A 19746-nucleotide genomic window follows, 5' to 3' on the forward strand; every position below is an offset into this window, starting at 1 on the left:
CCTGAGGGTAACTATGGAGGCACATGGATAGAGATAGGGGACCTAGGGAAAGATTAGACTATTTCAAAATATTTCTCAAACACTATCTGTCGCCTCTTGGATACCTACTCTATGCTAGGCCCTACCAAAAATGACAAATTACTTTTATCAAACATTCCTATTATATGCTACTAAATTTAGACACTTAAGGCACATACAGGTCCAACTACCCAGGTGATAGCTGAATATCCAGGCTTGAAATTAGGTTGAGGGTAAAAATCTGAGACTCTCCTCCAGGCTACAACACAGAAGAATCACTATATTACTACTATCAGGCCACAGCCTCAAGGTCCCATTCCAGCTTCTGCTCTCTCTCCTGGGCTTTCAGAAGGTAACAACACACACACACACACACACACACACACACAAACACTGGGCTTTCAGAAGGTAACATCACACACACAGATACACACACACAAATCTTAAACACATTTAGTCTGTAAGTGGAAGAAATTCTTCACTAGTGAAGAGTGTAAGGTGAATCAGAGAAAAGCCAAAGCAATCATCTCTTCAGCAGAAGAGTCTCTCTCTCTATCTACCTCTCTCTAGTCTTTTCTGAATATGCAATTAAGCAACTTTTATTATGCTTATTGCTGTAGGATATAATCATAAGACATGCCTCCTGCTTGCAAGAATTTACTCTATTTAGAAAGACAAAATCAACACACAAGAAACCTGTCATTGAAAAAGGCAACCCCAAGGTGTATGTAAAACTGAAGCAGACTGACAGATACAGAAGACAAACTAGTGGTTACCAAAGAGGAGAGGGACAAATTAGGGATTACAAACTACTATGTATAAAGTAGATAAGCAAAAAGGATACATTGCATGGCACAAGAAATTACAGCCATTATAATACCTATCTTAAAATGGAGTATAACTTGCAGGTGTACACTATGCTGTACACCTGACACTATATAATATTGTAAATCAACTATACTCCAATAAAGAGGGGAGGAGCACTAAGATTTCCAGTGCAAGAGTGGTGGAAGCAACACAAATGGAGGGGTAAATGATAGACAAATGGTACACATAGGTATCTTCCATTTCAAGCACAATCTCCCCCTTTTTTGTCCTATTCTTAGTAGAAATGTGTCTCACTTCAAGAAAAATCTGAAATACAAAAACTCAAGACATAAAATTGGGAATCATTCACTAGAAAAAAGGATTTCTTTGCTGTAAAGTTTAAGACAGATAAGATAGTAAATTTTATGTGTTTTTATCACAATTTTTTTAAAAGGCAATGTATATAGGGGTTAAAAATTTCAGCAACACAGTAAGATTAAAAAAACACAGAAACAAACCTCCAGAGGTAGTCTGTTTCTAGCAAGTACATAGAGTCCTCTCTGTTTTTCATACAAATACTAATACTACCATGCCATGAACTTTTATCTTGCTTGCTTTAGTTTTCTCTTAATGGATCTTAGAGATTGCTCCATATCTCTGTGTGTGTGTGTGTGAGAAGGTGGATATATCTTTCTTTTTAACTGCTATATAATATGGTGCTATCCACCATATCAACTAGTCCCTTATCAACATACACTAAGATATTTTTTATCAAAATGTGTTAATGGCTTTGCACACTAATTTTTGCACATTTTTCCCCCTCAACAAAAATGTTCAGATTTCACCCTTCATAATACTTCCAAGCAACTGCGCTGTGTGCTAAGTCGTGTCCAACACTGCGATGCTAGGGACTGTAGCCTGCCAGGCTCCTCTGTCCACGGGATTCTCCGGGCAAGAATACTGGGGTAGGTTGCTATGCCCTTCTCCAGCGGATCTTTCCAACCCAGGGATTGAACCCACATCTCTTATGTCTCCTGCATTGGCAGTCGGGTTCTTTACTACTAGCGCCACCTGGGAAACCCAACTATGAATGATAACTGACATTTGCTTTAATTTGAATTTAACAGTGCTTCACTTAGGCTCATCTCTACTAGGCTGTATGTTGTGGTTGTCACAAGGAATCACCAAAGGTATGACTGATGAAGAAACAGAATACACACACCATCCTCTGAATAATTTGTTCATCCTTCATTCTATCATCTTTCTTTATAAATGGTTTGTCAATGATATAGCAGTCCTCCCTTATCTATGTGGGATACATTCCAAGTCTTGGAACCATGGACAATACTGAACCCTATATATTCTATGTTTTCTCCTATAGCGTACACAGCGTAGGTATGCTGAACTAAAGGATGATTCACATCCTGGACAGGAAGGAGAAGGATGGCACAAGATTTCATCACATTACTGAGAACAACATGCAATTAAAAACTTACAAATTGTTTATTCCTGGAATTTTCCATTTAATATTCTCAGACCTGAAGTAACTGAAACCGCAAAAAGCAAAACTTCTGATGAGGGGGAACTACTTCTACCCTTTACTGTGTTTAATGCTCAGAAAATTAAAAATATACATACATACATACACACACACATTCATTACTTAAGTAATTTTTTCTAAAAACACCTCCTTCCCTTCAGAGTCTCTGAGTCTGCTATTTGGTGTCTTTTAGAGAAAGCACAGTGAGACAGAAGGACTGAGGGCTCTATAGATTCACAGGGTTTGAATCTCAGTTATTCCAAGTTAATCCACTTCTCAGAGCCTCTCGCTTATCATCTGTAGACCAAGGGCAATGCCATGTATCTCCCACTAAGGAAAACTGCCATTCAGGGTGAAAAGTCCATTCAAGAGGACCAAAGTACTTTATTGAATCAGAACTGCCTGGGGAAGTCCAGGAACTGCTCAGAGAAGTGGTAAACAACAAGAAGGAATCTGATCAGTCAATGAGAGAAAGGGTGCCTCTGGCAGAGGTAACAACACACATGCCAAGGGTAAGAACTGTACAGAGCCACAAAGTCCCAACGCAGGTACTAATAAGAAGGTGCAAGGCAATTTAGTCAATAAGTTCTTACTGAGTACCTCTACACACTAGGCGCTGAAGACAGAATCATGAGCAAGAAGGTCCCTGTCCTCACGGAGCTTACAGTGTAGTAAGAGAGAAAGACAAAGGAGTAAAAAGCAATAAGTGGTCTAGTGGAAACAAACAGGGTCCTGTAATAATGTGGTGTTGCTATAGGAGAAAACATAGAGAGACCAATAAAGACCTCCAAACTGAGATAATGCTCAACTGAAACTTAAAGGCAAAGGATAATGAGGTGAAGAACAGGGTAAACAGTATTACAGGCAAAGGCCCTGCAGCCAGAGAACTGAAAGCAGGTGATGATGCATGCAGGAGATAAGGGGAAGAGGGACTTGAAATGAGACTTGAAATACAGGGAGGGACCAGATCTTACTAGGCCTTGTAGGCCACAATTTGAGTCAAAATGTGCAAGACTTTGTTCCAACCTGAGACATCTGGACTTGACTGTATAGGTTTACACGAATGCAACACAGGATTTTAAAAGGAGAGATGAGGCTGGGTTGTTTTTTAAGGACAGTAGAAGCTTTTTAGAGGATGGCTGCAATAGGGAGTGACAACAGCCTGGAGACCAAAAGACAGCCTACCTTAGAGCACGGTCACTGTGTACAGAGAAAGCAGCATCCCAGAGGCAAATCTGAAATGCAGCTGGCAGCCTTCAAAGTCTATGTTCCATCCTGCTTTCTCAGTCCAAAGCCTAAGTCCCCCGTATATTCCAGAGCTAGTGACCTGCAGTCTACCAGGTCATTAAGGCCCTCTTACCAGGTAGAGTCTGCCTCACTGGGAATGTGTGCCTACCACCAGCATGAGAAGATGAGGTACACAGAGACAGTTATCCACTGTCCCCACTGGATGACAGGTGACAGTCTAAGTTTCCTGGGACCTCAGGATCCAAGTAAAGAGTTCAAATCCTTTTCTTTCCCCTTTAGGGGAGGGGTAAGGGGAAGGTGGTCAAAGAGTCCTCTAAGTCAGAGTTTCTCCAAATATGGTCTGTAGATGATGACTGGTGTCAGAGTTACCTATAAGGCCAATCAAAATGCAGATTCCTGGTTACCACCCATACCAATTTAATCAGGATAGCAGGAGTAAAGACCAGGAATTTGCCTTTTTTATTTTATACTAAGGCAATGGCACCCCACTCTAGTACTCTTGCCTGGAAAATCCCATGGACGGAGGAGCCTGGTAGGCTACAGTCCATGGGGTCGCAAAGAGCCGGACACGACTGAGCGACTTCACTTTCTCTTTTCACTTTCATGCATTGGAGAAGGAAATGGCAACCCACTCCGGTGTTCTTGCCTGGAGAGTCCCAGGGATGGGGGAGCCTGGTGGGCTGCCGTCTATGGGGTCACACGGAGTTGGACACGACTGAAGTGACTTAGCATAGCATAGCCAGCCAATTAACAATGTTGTGACAGTTCCAGGTGCATAAGAGAGTGACTCAGCCGTACATATACATGTGTCCATTCTCCCAGGATAAGTAAGTATCCAACTCCTCAACACTTGCCTCCATGGGTAATTCTGATATATTAAAGCCTCAAAACCGCAGCTCTAGGAATAGGGCTAATGGAGGAAAGCTGACTGGCAATGTCAAAACCAGGGGACCTCATAGAGCCAAGACTCAAGCTGGGCAGGAAATAAACTAAAAAAGGAGTCAGAAGGGCTTATGAAATTTGAAGGCCCCCAAAGCAGAAAATAGAAGGCAGGACATCAGAGCATGGGGATTAGAGAGCAGAGGAGTCAAAGACAGGGAGCACTCTTGGGGCAATCACTAACGATGGCCATGATCTCCAGCTGCCTTAGGCTGGGTTTTCCAGGAAGCACTAGGCGGGGAGTGCAGAGGATTCATCTCACACAGACCAGCTGACTGGGCCTTGGATGTCCAGTATGTGCAGACAATCACTCCATCCAACCATCATAAGGGGGACAACACCACTAATCAGTAAGTACTATTTCTATCCCAGTGATTCCCCTTCAGCATCCACCACGATGCCAGCTATTGGCCAGGCTGTAGAAGAGCACCAGGCTATGTAGAAAAACATACAGAACACCTCTAAAGGGTAATGACTAGCCCTACTCACCAAGATTCCTTACTTGGCACATCAGAGCCCTCTAACATTGCCATAAACTCTAGGACAACTCCAGGTAAGAAATTCTGAAGCCCACTGCCTTCAACCTTCAGGTCCTACCATCCATGCACACCCAGCCAGCCTTTCACTACTCTTTACTGCTGCTAAGTCACTTCAGTCATTTCCGATTCTGTGCGACCCCATAGACGGCAGCCCACCAGGCTCCCCTGTCCCTGGGATTCTCCAGGCAAGAACACTGGAGTGGGTTGCCATTTCCTTCTCCAATGCATGAAAGTGAAAAGTGAAAGTGAAGTTGCTCAGTCGTGTCCGACTCTTCGCGACCCCATGGACTGCAACCCATCAGGCTCCTCCATCCATGGGATTTTCCAGGCAAGAGTACTGGAGTGGGGTGCCATTGCCTTTACTAGGCCTCACCAAAAGAGTCCCACCCTATATTATACACTCCCATGTCCCTCCTCAAACTTCAGAGAGAAATTCCACAGATTCAGGTTAGGCAGGAAGTCCCGAACTCCTGAGGCTAGCTCCTATGCTTAATTTGGAGGGAGGAGATAGCCTGAAGGAGTGCTCACCATACTTGAAGGGAGTACCCTCAGCCTACCAGAAGGGAACACCGAGATTGCTGAAGGCTTCTGTACAGGAAACTTATTAAAAAATATGAGCGAGTTGAGCCTAATACATTTAAAAGGAGGGAAGGTAAGCTCCTGGGAGCAGAAATTAAAGCGGGGCAGGGTGAGGTAAGATAGGATTTCTGGGGATTTGACTTTAAATAGCATATAAAACACAAAGCAACACAAAATTTAGTTCAAACTTTTACGTGTTAACTACCTGATCCTTCCTATAATCCAACAGCTGGTTTTACACTACAGAAGTAACAATGCTAGAAGATAATTTTAGTAATTCCAAAGATTATTTATGGCTTTAATCCTGAACTGCTTGCCCTGTCCCTGCTTACACTCCACCCATGATCCTGATTCTCTAGGTTTTTCACCTAATGATTCAGCTTCCAACTTCATCCTTGCCTCATCTTATTATCCCTAAGCCTTTTGCTTCTTTCCTTGCTTGCTTAGGATTGCACTCCACTCTCAGCTATTCTGCCATTAAACACTCAAATAATCTGCCTATTCAGATCCTCAACCGTGATCCTAGGTACTCATGCCCCTTTCATGGCCAAGTCCCCTTGGCCATGGCCAAGGATCGAAAGGAGATACCCAAGCAGTGGCAGGGCATTTAAGGAAGCATGTTCTAAGCAGATTGAACAGCCTATGTAAAGTCCCTGGAGCAAGAAAGCTTACCTGAAGAGACATGATGAGCTGGGGAGGTCAAGGTACAGAGTACACCATGGCAGATGATGCTGGAGAGACCAAAAAGGAGGGTCTTGTAAGACATATGAAGCTGTTTTACCATTCTCTTAACAAGTATTCACTGAGTGCTTACAATGTGCCAGGCACTGTCCTGTTTTACTGCTGTAAATAAAACAGACAATATCCCTATTCTCAGAGAATTTACATTCCAATTGGTGGAAACTATAAACAAATACATGGCTAAACTAGAAAAATATCACTTATTAGCTAGTGCTATGTAAAGAAATAAATAGGTGATGTGCTGGGATGTACATATATAAGTGGCTACTTCATAATCATTAGGTGGTCACAGGAAAGCCTCTCTGAGGAGATGACATTTAGAAGTAGGTATCCAGGAACTTCCAGGTGGTCCAGTGGTTAAGACTCTGCACTTTCCATGCAGGGGGTGTAGGTTCAATATCTAGTTGAACTAAGATCCCATATGCCACATGGCACAGTCAAAAAAATTTTTAAATAATAAAAACATAAAAGTAGGTGTATCTAAATAAAAAGGAATGAGCCATTCAAAAATCAAGGGAAAAAGCATTCTAAGTGTGGTAACAGTACACACATGCAGAGGAATTAGATCATGATCTAATGGGTTTGGGTGGACTCCGGGAGCTAGTAATGGACAGGGAGGCCTGGCGTGCTGTGGTTCATGGGGTTGCAAAGAGTCGGACACGACTGAGTGACTGAACTGAACTGAACTGAACATTAAGAGGAAGAAAAAGCAGACAATAACAATGATGATAATAGCTAATAGCACATTCTAGATGCCTATCCATTGTTCTAAGCATTTTACATGCATTAATTCATTTAAGTCCTCGCAAATACTATATTTTATAAAGTAGAAAACTAAGGTACAGGACAGAGGCAAGGAAGAAAAAAGCAAATTGATCCAAGAAATACTGGGGAGGACAAGTCCTATGACAGGCTGGCTGTCAGTGATGGAAGGGGAGGGAGGACTTGGAATGACCACTAGGCTTTGGGCCCAGCAACCGCATGGGTGGTGGTGGTGCTGTTTACCACGTGGCAGGACACTGGAGAAGAAGCAAGAGGGGAAGAGCAGGAGCTGCATTCTGCTGAGTCTTCAAAACGTCCCAGTGAAGTTGTCCATGTGAACAATTGAATAGTCTGGTCTGGAGAGCGATCCGGGCATCATCCATGTGCAGATGGTAACTGAAGTGGCCAGAGAGGCTGAGACCACCTAGGGGGTGTAGGAAGAAAAGAAAAGGAAAAAAAAGGCCTAGAAACAGAATGATGACTTTTAAACCACAAAAAGTTCAATAAAAAAATAAAAAATTTTAAACTACATAAGAAAAAAGAAAAACCAAAAAAAGTTTTTAAAAGCACAAAAAGAATCACTGACAACAGAAAATCAGAAATACCTTAATGTCCCTCAATAGGAAAAAAGGTAAATAAAACATAATGCATCTAGTCTATGAAATACTATTCAGTAGCCAAAAAGAACGAGACCGATCTTCAGGTACCGATACGGAATACTGTCAAGGCACATTACGGAATCAAAGAAAGAAATACATGAATGATACACAAAATGTGACCCCATTTGTGTAAATAAATAAAACACAAAAATAGCACTTTAAATTTTTTCTGGGTTCATACATACGTATGAAAACACAAAGTCTGGGAGGTACATTCTAAACTTAACAGGCTGCCTCTGGGAATACAGAAATAATTGAAATAGGAGAGCAGGAGTATTTAAAACACCTATAATCTTTTGAAATTAACAGTTTTTAATATATTCATATTTTAATTCACAACAGAAAAAGGTGCTCCAAAACTGGAAATTCATACTTGTGTAAATCGTGGAAGATTTTTAAATGTGGTGTGATTTTGACAATGTTTTAAATTTTAGTCACATTTTATTCTGATGAGAATTTTTGTCAAGATGTTGAGCTTTTGTTTTTTGAAACTGGTTTGTCATAACATATAGTACATAACGATAGTATTTATTTTCTAACACTACTGTAAGTGTGTAGACTTGAATTTACTGCCAAGAGAACAATTATTTGTAAAATAATATTAAATCCAGTATTAGCTGTCTATTTCAGACACTACTTGCAGAGATCTATGTTACACTTTTTAAAGAATCACCCTCACGGTTGAAAGTAAATGTACTCTGTTTTGGTGCAGCTATCAGTGTTCTAATAAGCATGAGGTTACATTAAGGTGGTGGAAGCAGGAGGATAATTTTAATTCCACTGGGAAACTTAGGTTTTCCTAAACTTATTGGGAAAATAGTTTTCCTTATACTGCTGAAGTTTCTTTTTGGTATAGTATCTTTCTAAAAGAAGAGTATGAAGGAGAAATTGAAGTCTGTACCTTTCCTCAACTGACCAGCATTGTATTCATGAATACTGTGTGTCTTCCAATGAACAGTGTGGAAGCTGTTCATTTTTCAATCTGAAGTGAAAATACTTTCAAAAACTTTTTTAAAAACCTACGTTTTGATTTTTTTAGACTATATTATTACATTGTCTATAAAATTAAAGATCAATTTTTCAAAAAATAATGGGAATTCCTGCACCTTCTTCTCAATTTTGTTATGAACCTAAAACTGTTCTTGAAAAATAACTCAGTTTTGAAACGCTGGAAAAGAGGGAGCCTACAAAGGACATCCTTTACTTCAAATACTAAACTTTCTGTTTCTTCCACCCTCGACCGGCCTTGATGTTTAAATCTTCCAGCTTGCCATCTCTCCATGTCTGAGAAGTTAACATCAAACCCCCTAATTCCATGCTCTAGCCTTAATCCTTGGCCCCAGACCAAGTCTGGCCACAGATCCCCTAGACTGGGCCAGAACCCCTGGAGGAGGGTGAAATGCCTAAGTCCTAAACAAATATGAGAGAATGAGTGTGAAGATGCCAGCTTCAAAGACAGGAATCAGGTGGCCTTGCTGGCCAGCAGCAATCTCAAAAGGGAAAAAGTATTTGAAGATCTGGAAGCAGCTCTGCAGTGCTGGGGGATAGGCTGGGGGACAGTCAGACAAAATCAGGGGATGCAGTGTGGGACAAGCTGAAGAGATCGTCAGCCCCACTCATGAAGACACTAAGCGAAGTGCAACAATATGGTGGAAACCACATTCACAGCAAAAGGAAGAGCGGAAGCTGCGTTCTATGAAGGGGCTGGGGCATGGTGGAAGGTTGTCTAGGCATATCTTAAGGAGTCACTGCAGATCAAAGCAGCAATTCCAGGAGGCACAGAGTGAAAGTTTAGAAAATTTCTGGAACAGCAGAAAGAGACCAGGGACTTGGCTCCTTCCTGAAAAAAAGAAGGTTCTACAAATAAGGAGCAAGGACACTGAAATAAAGCCTTTCCTTCGTCAATAAACCAAAGACAGAGAAATCATGATAGATCTCTGGTGATTGCACTCTTAACTTCCTGAGGATAAAAGATGATATATTTGTTCGACATGTATTCCTGGCTACCCAAAGAGATGACACTGCCTAGGTCTTACCCAAAAGCTGACTCACCATCAATTAGTCTCTATCACAGCCTGCTGTGCCTCACGCATCACATAGTCACATACCGGACAGCTCTGAAAAGAAAACAATCTGGTGTGAGCTGTCAAAGTCCTCTCGGTACCTGACCTCACCCTCTGGGGTAGGTTTCATTTCAAAACTGAAAGGGACTGAAGGGCTGGGGAAATCCAAAGATCAACAGAGCCCAAGAACAGGTGGTTCCCAGCAGAAAAGGGTCCCATGCTGGAATTCAAAACAGAAACCAGACCACTGATAAGGCAGTTAATGATGTCTGTCTCCAAGCCTTCAGATGCCATTTATACATTTCCCAATATTTACAACAGAGAATGACCATGATAATCCTACTGCTAACAACTAAAAATATAATTCTTAAATTTTGAAAAAATTTCTAGGCTTTATTAAATTTTAGAGCTTTGGGGTATCTCCAATAGCTGGGGTATTGGGGGGATTTCTTAATTCTGCAGTCATTCACATGGGCCACATTTTAATAGTAACAAATTCTATCACCTCCTCTTCCTTCTTCATCTCCTCATGAACCCTTGGAAAAACTCTTGTCACACTAAAAAATCACCAATCAGTTCACGATGGCTCTCTCACTACAGCAATATTCAATACAATTAAAGTGTACCTCATTAAAAGAGTCAGTTTATTTTCTTGAGGTTCATTTTAACTACCTGAGTAACCCTTAGGTAAGTCACTTAACCTTTCTGGGCTCAGTTTCTTCATCTACAAAGTAAGGGGGTTGGAAACAGACACAAGAAAAGCAATAAAACTTCCCTTAACTGAGAAAAAACTTAGGTTTTTAAGTCTAAAAGGTTCATCAAGTGGCAAGCAGAGTTTCTTTTTTTTTTAAATATCATATCTAAATCTATCATAAAACACTAAGCATGAAGAAAAAACTTAAACTTTCAAAGAGAAGTGGCTATTAGTTACAAAGGGAAAAGAATCCTATTGACGCTGGACTTTTAATCTTAATCACTAGAAATTAGACAATAGAAAGCTATATACTTTGTAGTGTGTGTGCTCAGTTACTCCTCAGTCTTGTCCAACCCTTTGCGATCCCGTGTACTGTAGCCCACCATGCTCCTTTCCACATGGAATTTTCCAGGCAAGAATACTGTAGTGGCTTGCCACTTCCTATTCCAGGGCATATTCCTGACCCAAAAGTTGAACCCACGTCTCTTGCATCTCCTGCATTGGCAGGCAGATTCCTTACCACTGCACCATCTGGGAAGCCACACTTTGTAGAGACTAGGACTACTATTCAATCTTAAACCTAGCTGACATCATTCACACATGAAGATACAAGATACACACACACACAGACACAAAGTAAATAAATAAATGGACCTTGAAAGTAGCATCTAGGCCCCTTTTCTTAAAAAAAAAAAAAAATCACTCAAAGTGTCCTAGTCAAATTAATATTTAAGGAACTTCTTCCCTGGCAGTCAATAGGTTATTAAGACTCCATGCTTCCACTGCAGGGGGCACAGATTTGATCCCTGATACAGGAATGCTGCGCAGAGCAGCCGCCCCCCCAACCCCAATTAATATTTAAAATTGAATCAAAGCTGAGAAAGACAAAGAATACGTGAGACATGTTTCTCCTCCCCCCAAGAAAAACCATTTAATGAAATTTACTAGGTGACTTCCGATGGTGTTTCCAAGTACAAACAGAAACTGTCCTATACACAACCCTCCCTGACAGTCGGGTTTGCGAGTTGCTCATCACCTAGTGGCCTGATGAAGTAAATGCAGTTTCAAGTGCCCGGATAAACTTCCCGACATTTTGTGATCTCTGGCAGTATATACGGGGGCTACAGCCTGATGACCTAGAGATTCTGAGCAGAGAACTGCAAACCTGCCAGACTCACAGCGAATTGAATAGATTCAGTTCACCATCCAATCGTTCCCCAAGAATGTGGGGACAGCCCACATTTCGTGCTAACTAATCACAAGAAGTGCAAGGCTGCACTTGCAAACAGTGAGACAGACAGACTGCTTCTGTGCTGACCAATGTGAACTGAAAGCAAGCTTAGATGCTAGGAGAAAACTGCAAATATTCCTTATAAATAGGAAGAGTGTCTTCAAACATTCTCACAATTGGATATGGAAGATACAGGCTATAACCGATGAGAACAGATTGCAATTAGACTTCAATTCAAAACAAGAAATAATTTTCTACCAAAAAGAGCTATTCAACAATATAATGGAAGAAACCATAAACAAAATGAAAAGATAATCTACAGAACGGGAGAAAATATTTGCAAATAACACACTCGACAAGGGCTTTACTGGCAAAATACACAAACAACTCACACAACTCAATAACAAAAAAACAAACCACCCAATCAAAAAATGGGCAGACCTAAACAGACATTTGTCCAAAGAAAACATACAGATGGCCAACAGGCACATGAAAAGATGTTCAACACTGCTAATTATTAGAGAAATACTCTTTGTGACCCCATGGACTATACAGTCCATGGAATTCTCCAGGCCAGAATACTGGAGTGAGTAGCCTTTCCCTTCTCCAGGGGATCTTCCCAACCCAGAGATCAAACCCAGGTCTCTCACACTTCAGGCGGATTCTTTACCAGCTGAGCCACAAGGGAAGCCCAATTATTAGAGAAATACAAATCAAAACTACAATGAAGGGACTTCCCTGGTGGTGCAGTGGTTAAGAATCTGCCTTGCTATGCAGGAGACACCAGTTCAATCCCTGGTCAGAGAACTAAGATCCCACGTGCCCCAGAGAAACTGAGTCTGTGTGCTGCAACTAGAAAGCCTGTGAGCCACAACTACTGAGCCCACACACCGCACCAAACGATCCCACATGACACAACAAAGATCATGCGTGCCGCAACTACGACCCAGTGCAGCCACATAAATAAATACTTTTATTTAAAAACTACGATGCAGAATTACCTCACATGGGTCAGAATGTGCCATCACTAAAAAGGTCTACAAATAACAAATGCTGGAGAGGGTATGGAGAAAAGGGACACTTCCTACACTGTGAATGGGAATGTAAATTGGTGCAGCCACAATGGAAACAACTGGAGGTTCCTTAAAAAACTAGAGTTGCCGTATTATTCAGCAATCCTACTCTTGGACATACAGTCAGAGAAAACTCTAATTCAAAAACATACAGGCAACTGAGTTCCAGCTGAAGGGAATGAGATTAAGTAAGAAGGTCTCTATACATGGCTCATACAAAGCAGACAACCTGCAAATTCACTTGTAGTAAAGCACCTCTATTGCAAGGGTGAAGAAATCTCATCATTACAGGCCTGGTATTGCAGCACTCCATGAAATGAGAATTATCAGAAGTCCACTGAATTCCTGATTCACAAACTTTCCTTCCAGTGTGGGAAGTTGCTAGGGAATTCAAAACACATCTGCACTTCTAGAGTGCAGCTACTGGTCCTTCGAAAGAGGCAAGTGAAATCTATCTGTGGTCGGCTATTTTGAAGACACCAACCTGTGTGTTACCCATGCCAAACGTGCAACAATTATGCCAAATGACATCCAGCTAGCATGCCACATACAAGGAAAACATGCTTAAGAATCCACTCTGATGGGAAATATTTCATTCTTTAAAAATATTTTTTTCTCTTCTTCCTATTATTGGTAGTTTTGAACATTAGATTTTTTTTTCCCCTGGGGTCAAAACATACCTAAGTATATGTTTACAAGTGGAAAAATAGAGTACAGAAATCAGGTATTGGCAGTTTTTCCATTTTCATTTCTGTGTGAATTTTTAATATAAATGCAGGGACATAAAGGCATTAATGTAAGTCAAAATGTTTCAGTGAACAAGTTTCAGCAGTTCAACTTTATAACAATTATAAATAAACCTGTTAAATTTCTCTGGACAATGAAAAAAAAAGATACAGACACCTCAATGTTCACAGCAGTACTCTTTACAATAGCTGAGACATGGAAACAACCTAAATGGCCATCAATAGATGCATATATGTAAGCAATACATATACACAATGAAATAGTACTCAGTCATTAAAAATAATGAAATAATGCCATTTGCAGCAACATGGATGGACCTGGAGACTATCGTACTAAGTGAAGTCAGAAAGAAAAAGACAAATACCACATGATATCACTTACATGTGGAATCTAAAATATGATACCAATGAATTTATTCACAAAACAAGAACAGACTCACAGACATAGAAAACAAACATAGTTACCAAAAGAGAAAACGGGTACAGGAGGGATAAATAAAAGAGTTTGGGACTAGCAGACACAAACAACTATATATAAAACAGATAAACAACGTGGTCCTATATAGCACAGGACATACTCAATATCCTATAATAACTATAATGGAAAATTTAAAATATATATATACACACACATACATATATATAATTAGATTCCTTGAGAAGTGATGAGCTTCCCAGCAACGGAACTATTCAAAAATAATTTAAATGATCAAATCTGTCAGGGGACTACAGAAAGCAATCCTGTAAGTGAATGGCAGACTGGAGACAAGGAGACTGACTGTATTACCTCAAAGGCCCTTTCCAACGCCAAGAGTCTATCATTCTAAATAAAGCAAACAAATAAAACAAAAACCACTAATAAACAACTGAAGAATTTTTCCTTTGCATTTTTTTTCAAGCTCCGACCCACCAAGAAGCCAGTACAATTTTGTGGCTGTGGTACCACTTTTCACTTAAGTAAAAGTGGACAAATTATTTAACTCTATTTGCTTCACTCTTATTGTCTATAAATTTACAACCCAAATAATAGTACCCATCTCCTAAGATTACTAAAAAGATTAAATAATACGATAATTTATAAAGTACTTAAAACGATGCCTAACATAGAAACTGTATGAAACCAGCAGCTAGCTGCGGGAAGTGGGGGTGGGGGGTGGAAAGTGAAACCTAAATGTGCTGCTTGTTTTAGTTATCTGCTCCCCACTCTCAACCAAAGAATTCCTGGTTGTCGCTGGCCAGAGGCTAGGTTCCCTTGGCAACCAGCCTCAAAAAAGGAGCTCCAATCTACCTTCCTCAGAAAGGCAGCTCATTCTTTACCCTGAAATCTAGCATCTCCATCTGCACAAAGCAAACTCCCTCAAATCCCACAAATACCAATGTGCCAAATCAAGGAGCTGAGCAAGTATTACCCTCCTCACTTCATATGACCAATCACAGAACATCAGAGCTAGAAGGACTATCAGAGACCATCCAGAGAGACTCCTTTGTTTAATAAATGAGGACAAAAGGCTGAGAAAAGTAAAGTTCTAGATGTGGCAAGCTGATGACAGAGTCAAGACAAGATCCCAGGTCTCTTTATTCTTAGCCTAGTAGTTAAAATTGCCCCATTTTTCAGTAGGACTGGCCCTACTAAGTCCCACACTACTGACCCATACTACGGACTTTAAACAGATAAAAGAGGAATAGAAGCAGTAGGGTGTAGAGGTTGCGAGCAGCGGCTCCGGAGCCAGAATGCTTATTCAAATCCCAGCTCTACCACTTACTGTGTGACTTTAAGCAAGTTTCCTAATCTGTTTCTATAAAATAGGGATAAGGGTTACAGGAAAGATTAGATAAGGCTATTTTAACGGTGAGAATCCACCTGCCAATGAAGGGGACACAGGTTCAATCCCTGGTACAGAAAGATCACACATGCCATGAAGCAACTAAACCCAGGAGCCACAACTACTGAGCTTGTGTGCCACAACTACCAAAGCCCGCACGCCTAGAGCCTGTGCTCCAAAACAAGAGAAGCCACACAATGAGAAGCCCTCACACCCTAACAAAGAGTAGCCCCTGCTTGCTCCAACTACAGAAGGCCCACACAAAGCAACAAAGATGTAGTACAGGCAAAAATAAATAAATGTTATTTTTTAAAATTGTCTATTTTTAAAAATGAAAACAATACATTGAAGCCTTTGTTTTTAAAAATAAAATCTTCACTACTCTCATTAGCAAAGAAACATACGCGTATTAAGTTTTTCAAAATAAAGCACATATATACAGTATTTACTTTTTAAAACAATTGTTCCCTACATCCTTCCCCTTTCCACTTTCCTGTCCTCAAAACTAGTATATTATTTAGTCACTTAATCCTCACAAGAAGTAAGATTAGTGTCATTTATCATTATCTCCATTTGACAGGCTCAGAAACTGAGGTTCAGAGAGGTTCACAACCATATAGCTAGTGTCTGGCCAGGGCTCCTGGAAAAGAATTTTCAGACATGCAGGAAGGTAAAGATAGTAAACTCCTTCTCTAATCCAGAGAGGAAGTGGTTATGATAAAAGGTTTCTAGAAGGTACCTAAAAAGAACCAAGACTGATTAATAGGATTTTTAAGAAACTCTTGCTTGAACAAGGCAAGATCAAAGAGACGTTGTAACCCCAAAAGCCAGTCATGCAGTGAAGTATAATCAATCCTAACCTTCCCAAAACAGTGCAAATTATTGATAAGCCTAACAAAGCAGGCTCTGAAGATAACCATATCACTGCACACCCATTCTTACCACCCTAATTGATGTATCATTTTAATCCGCTAGAAAGCACAGTTCAAAATAAGTGTTTTTTAGAGTGAGCAATTTGAGGCAGGAACAATGTCTTGTTCATACAGATCTTCCCCTCATTATCTGGTACACAACCTTCTACTAATATTTATTCAATACATTTCTGTTTAAAAATGAATAAATTTATTCATTCAACTGCTATGTGCTAGCTACTGTTCTAGAAGGTGGGAATACAGCAAAGAACAAAAAAGTGGGTGAAATTTACATTCTAATCATGGGTGGCAAATATTAAACTATAGAAGAGAGCTCTTCAAACAGTGCCTGGCACACAGTAGGGAGCATTCAAAATATCTAAATAATGAATGCATGAACAGTATATCAAACAGAAATAAGTTCTAAGGAGGAAAACAAAGCAGGAAGGGAAACAAGAAAGGCAGAGAGTAGAGATGGTTTTTATCATAGATAAGATGGCCAAGGAAAGGTTCACAGATTAGGTGACAGTTGAGCAGAAACCTGAAGGAGGCAAGGGAGGAGGCCATATGACATCTGGAAGAAGTGTTCCAGAAAAAGAAACTACCATGGTCCCAAGGCGTGGCATGCTGGATCAACTGCAGAGAGACCAGTGTGGCCAGAGCACAAGGGGAGAGTGGTAGAAGGTGAAGTCAGAGGAGCTGGGAGAGGTGATACACGCTGGGAGAAGATCCCACGCGGCCATGTGGATCACTTTAAGGACTTCAGTGTTTATTCTGGGTGGGACTCAGTGGACAGTATTCAGCAGAGGAGTGGCATGATTTGATATACACTTAACAAAATTACTCTAGTCACTGTAGAGATCAGACTCAGGGACCAAGAGCAAAAGGAGGAAGACTATATTCCAATAGTAACAGGGAAGGGGGTAAGAAGTGTTCAAACTCTGGATGTATTTTAAGGTAAAGCTCATAGGACCTGCTGGTGGATTGGATGATGAAAGAAAGAGAAAAAAAGAGAGTCAAGAGGGACGTTTCTCGTGGGCCAGTAGTTAAGACACCATGCTTCCAGTGCAGGGGGTATGGGTTCAATCCCTGGTTGGGGAACTAAGATCCCACATGCCATGTGACACAGCTCCCCCAAAAGGGGGTGGGGGGAGAATAGAGTCAAGGAAGAGCCCTCTATAAAACTGAAACTGAGGTGGGGAGAAACTGACATAGGTACAGGTTTGAGAGAAGTTCCAAGGTTAATGTATTGAATACACTAAGTTCAAGAAGCTATTACCCTGTAGGCAGCTGACATTAGACTCTTTGAGTTCACAGGAAGACATTTAATCTAGTAATATATACTTTATAATTCTCAAGGTATAAATGGTATTTAAATTCCTAAAAGAGAGAACCTAGGAAATGAGTGTACACAGAGGAGGGATCCAAGGAGTGATCTGAGTACTCCATCATTGGAGGCTGACGAGACGAGAAAGAAATCAGCCAAAAAATGTATGTGTTGGGTGGGAGGGGTTTGCATAGGAATTTGAGAAGAAGGGGCTAGAGAGGCAGAAAGAGAACCAAGGGAGGAGAATCCTAAAAGCAAAATGAAACCAGTGAGGAAGGAGGGTCAAATACTGCTGAGAGATTAAGAGAACCGAGAAACAACCATGGACACACGCACTATATTCTAAGCATTCTTCTCTAAACCATGTTACACATTTTTTTCTTTTAATCTATGTTAAATCCCAGTATTGTGCAATGAATACACATAAGGTTTCTGTTTAATGCAGCTTTATCCACATCTCAAAAAACTCTTAAATGCTCTTAGTATGGACACCAAACACTTTACACAGTGAATAATAGTGAATAAATGTTTTTTATCTGGTTGAAGTAACTGTCTCTCTGAAACAATGTCCTTAACCAAGTCTTGCTTGTGCTCAGCAGGTGTTATCAGAGAAATGAGCTATTCAAACAAATTTCTTTTGTTCTGCCATAAGTAGCAATTATTCCTGAACTCCTTTCTCTACTTTCTAACCCAAACATCCTAAGCAGCTAAACAAAGACCCTAAATGTCCACACACTACCCTTTAAAAACAAAAGAAAACAAAAATCCAAAAGTTGGATGAGAAAGGGATATGCTGTCCATTGCAGCTGCTTTCTTTTACTGTACAAAGGGTTAATCATTATTTGCTAATTCAAAAGCTCTGCTTTACCTACATTTTGACCTTAAAATCTCTAGATAGGAAATGTGACTTCTAGTGTCTTCATCTTAAAAGAGAATTATTGCTACAAAATAAGAATTTTTAACTGTGCTCTAGTGAACACAGACAAGTCTCAATATCTACATTTCTGAAACAGCAAAACAATAATCACCACAAACTGAATCATGCAAATATCTTTCATGTCTCTGTGAAATGGTTACAACTTCTGAATGGACTGAACTCTATGCCTTTGGGCTCTTGCTCCCTCTGCCTGGAATACCATTCCCTGCCCTTCACTATGCAATTTACCAACTTGGGACTCAGAGTGAATGACAACTTCTCCAAGCTGCCTTCCCAGATTCCCTCTCCAAGGCTTGAATCAAGGGCTTCCTCTGAACCCGTAACACCATAGCTTGGTAAGCACCAAAGCTTACTCGTATCCCAATACTTTAAGACATTACACTTTGAATCTGTTTACTCATCTATCTCTTCAAACCATAAACATCCTGAGGGCAGGGACAATATCTCATTCATTTTTATAGCCTCAGTGTTTGGGACATATCAAGCAATCAGTAAGTATCTGCCTAATGAAAGAACATGAAATTTTTACCTCAAATACGTTATATGATTTTGTAGCACGTTTCCTTAGTAAACCAGGTGAATGGAGGCTAATATTAGAATTACTGGCATCTATATGATGCAGCAATCCTACTCCTGGGCATATATCTGGACAAAAGTGTAATTTGAAAAGATATATACATCGCTAACTTCTCAGCAGTACTATTTACAATAGCCAAAACATGGCATCAACCTAAATGTCCATTGACAGCTGAATGGATAAAGAACAGGTGGTACACATATACAATGGAACATTACTCAGCCATAAAGCAGAATGAAATAATGCCATTTGCAACAACATGGATGGACTTAAGAGATTATCATACAAGTGAAGTAAGTCAGAAGGAGAAACACAAACACAATATGATATCACTTATATGTGGAATTTAAAATATGACAAAAATAAACCTATCTACAAAACAGAAACAGACTCACAGGCACAGAAGACAGACTTGTGGTTGTCAAGAGGGAGGCAGGGTAGGCGAGAGATGAATTAAAGAGTTTGGGGTTAGCAGATGCAAACTATTATACACAGAATGGATAAACAACAAGGTCCTACTGTATAGCACAGG

The 19746-nt window shown here is 40.4% G+C and overlaps 1 long non-coding RNA gene across 18 annotated transcripts in view; it reads right to left on the minus strand.

Moving 5' to 3' along the window:
• Positions 1-19746, minus strand: part of LOC133257260 (uncharacterized) — a 58417-nt gene that overhangs the window by 33589 nt on the left and 5082 nt on the right. For 11 of the 18 annotated variants that reach the window (XR_009739482.1, XR_009739486.1, XR_009739484.1 and 8 more), the window contains 2 exons: positions 7417-7597; positions 6343-6401 (listed from right to left, as the gene is read on the minus strand). This is a non-coding gene — a long non-coding RNA (uncharacterized LOC133257260). Of the gene's footprint in view, positions 1-6342; positions 6402-6484; positions 6514-7416; positions 7637-9884; positions 9950-19746 lie in introns of all 18 variants that reach the window. The other 7 variants (XR_009739490.1, XR_009739478.1, XR_009739489.1 and 4 more) reach the window with 5 other exon arrangements.

Source organism: Bos javanicus, chromosome 11 (genome assembly GCF_032452875.1).
Source record: "Bos javanicus breed banteng chromosome 11, ARS-OSU_banteng_1.0, whole genome shotgun sequence".
Taxonomy (NCBI): Eukaryota; Metazoa; Chordata; class Mammalia; order Artiodactyla; family Bovidae; genus Bos; species Bos javanicus.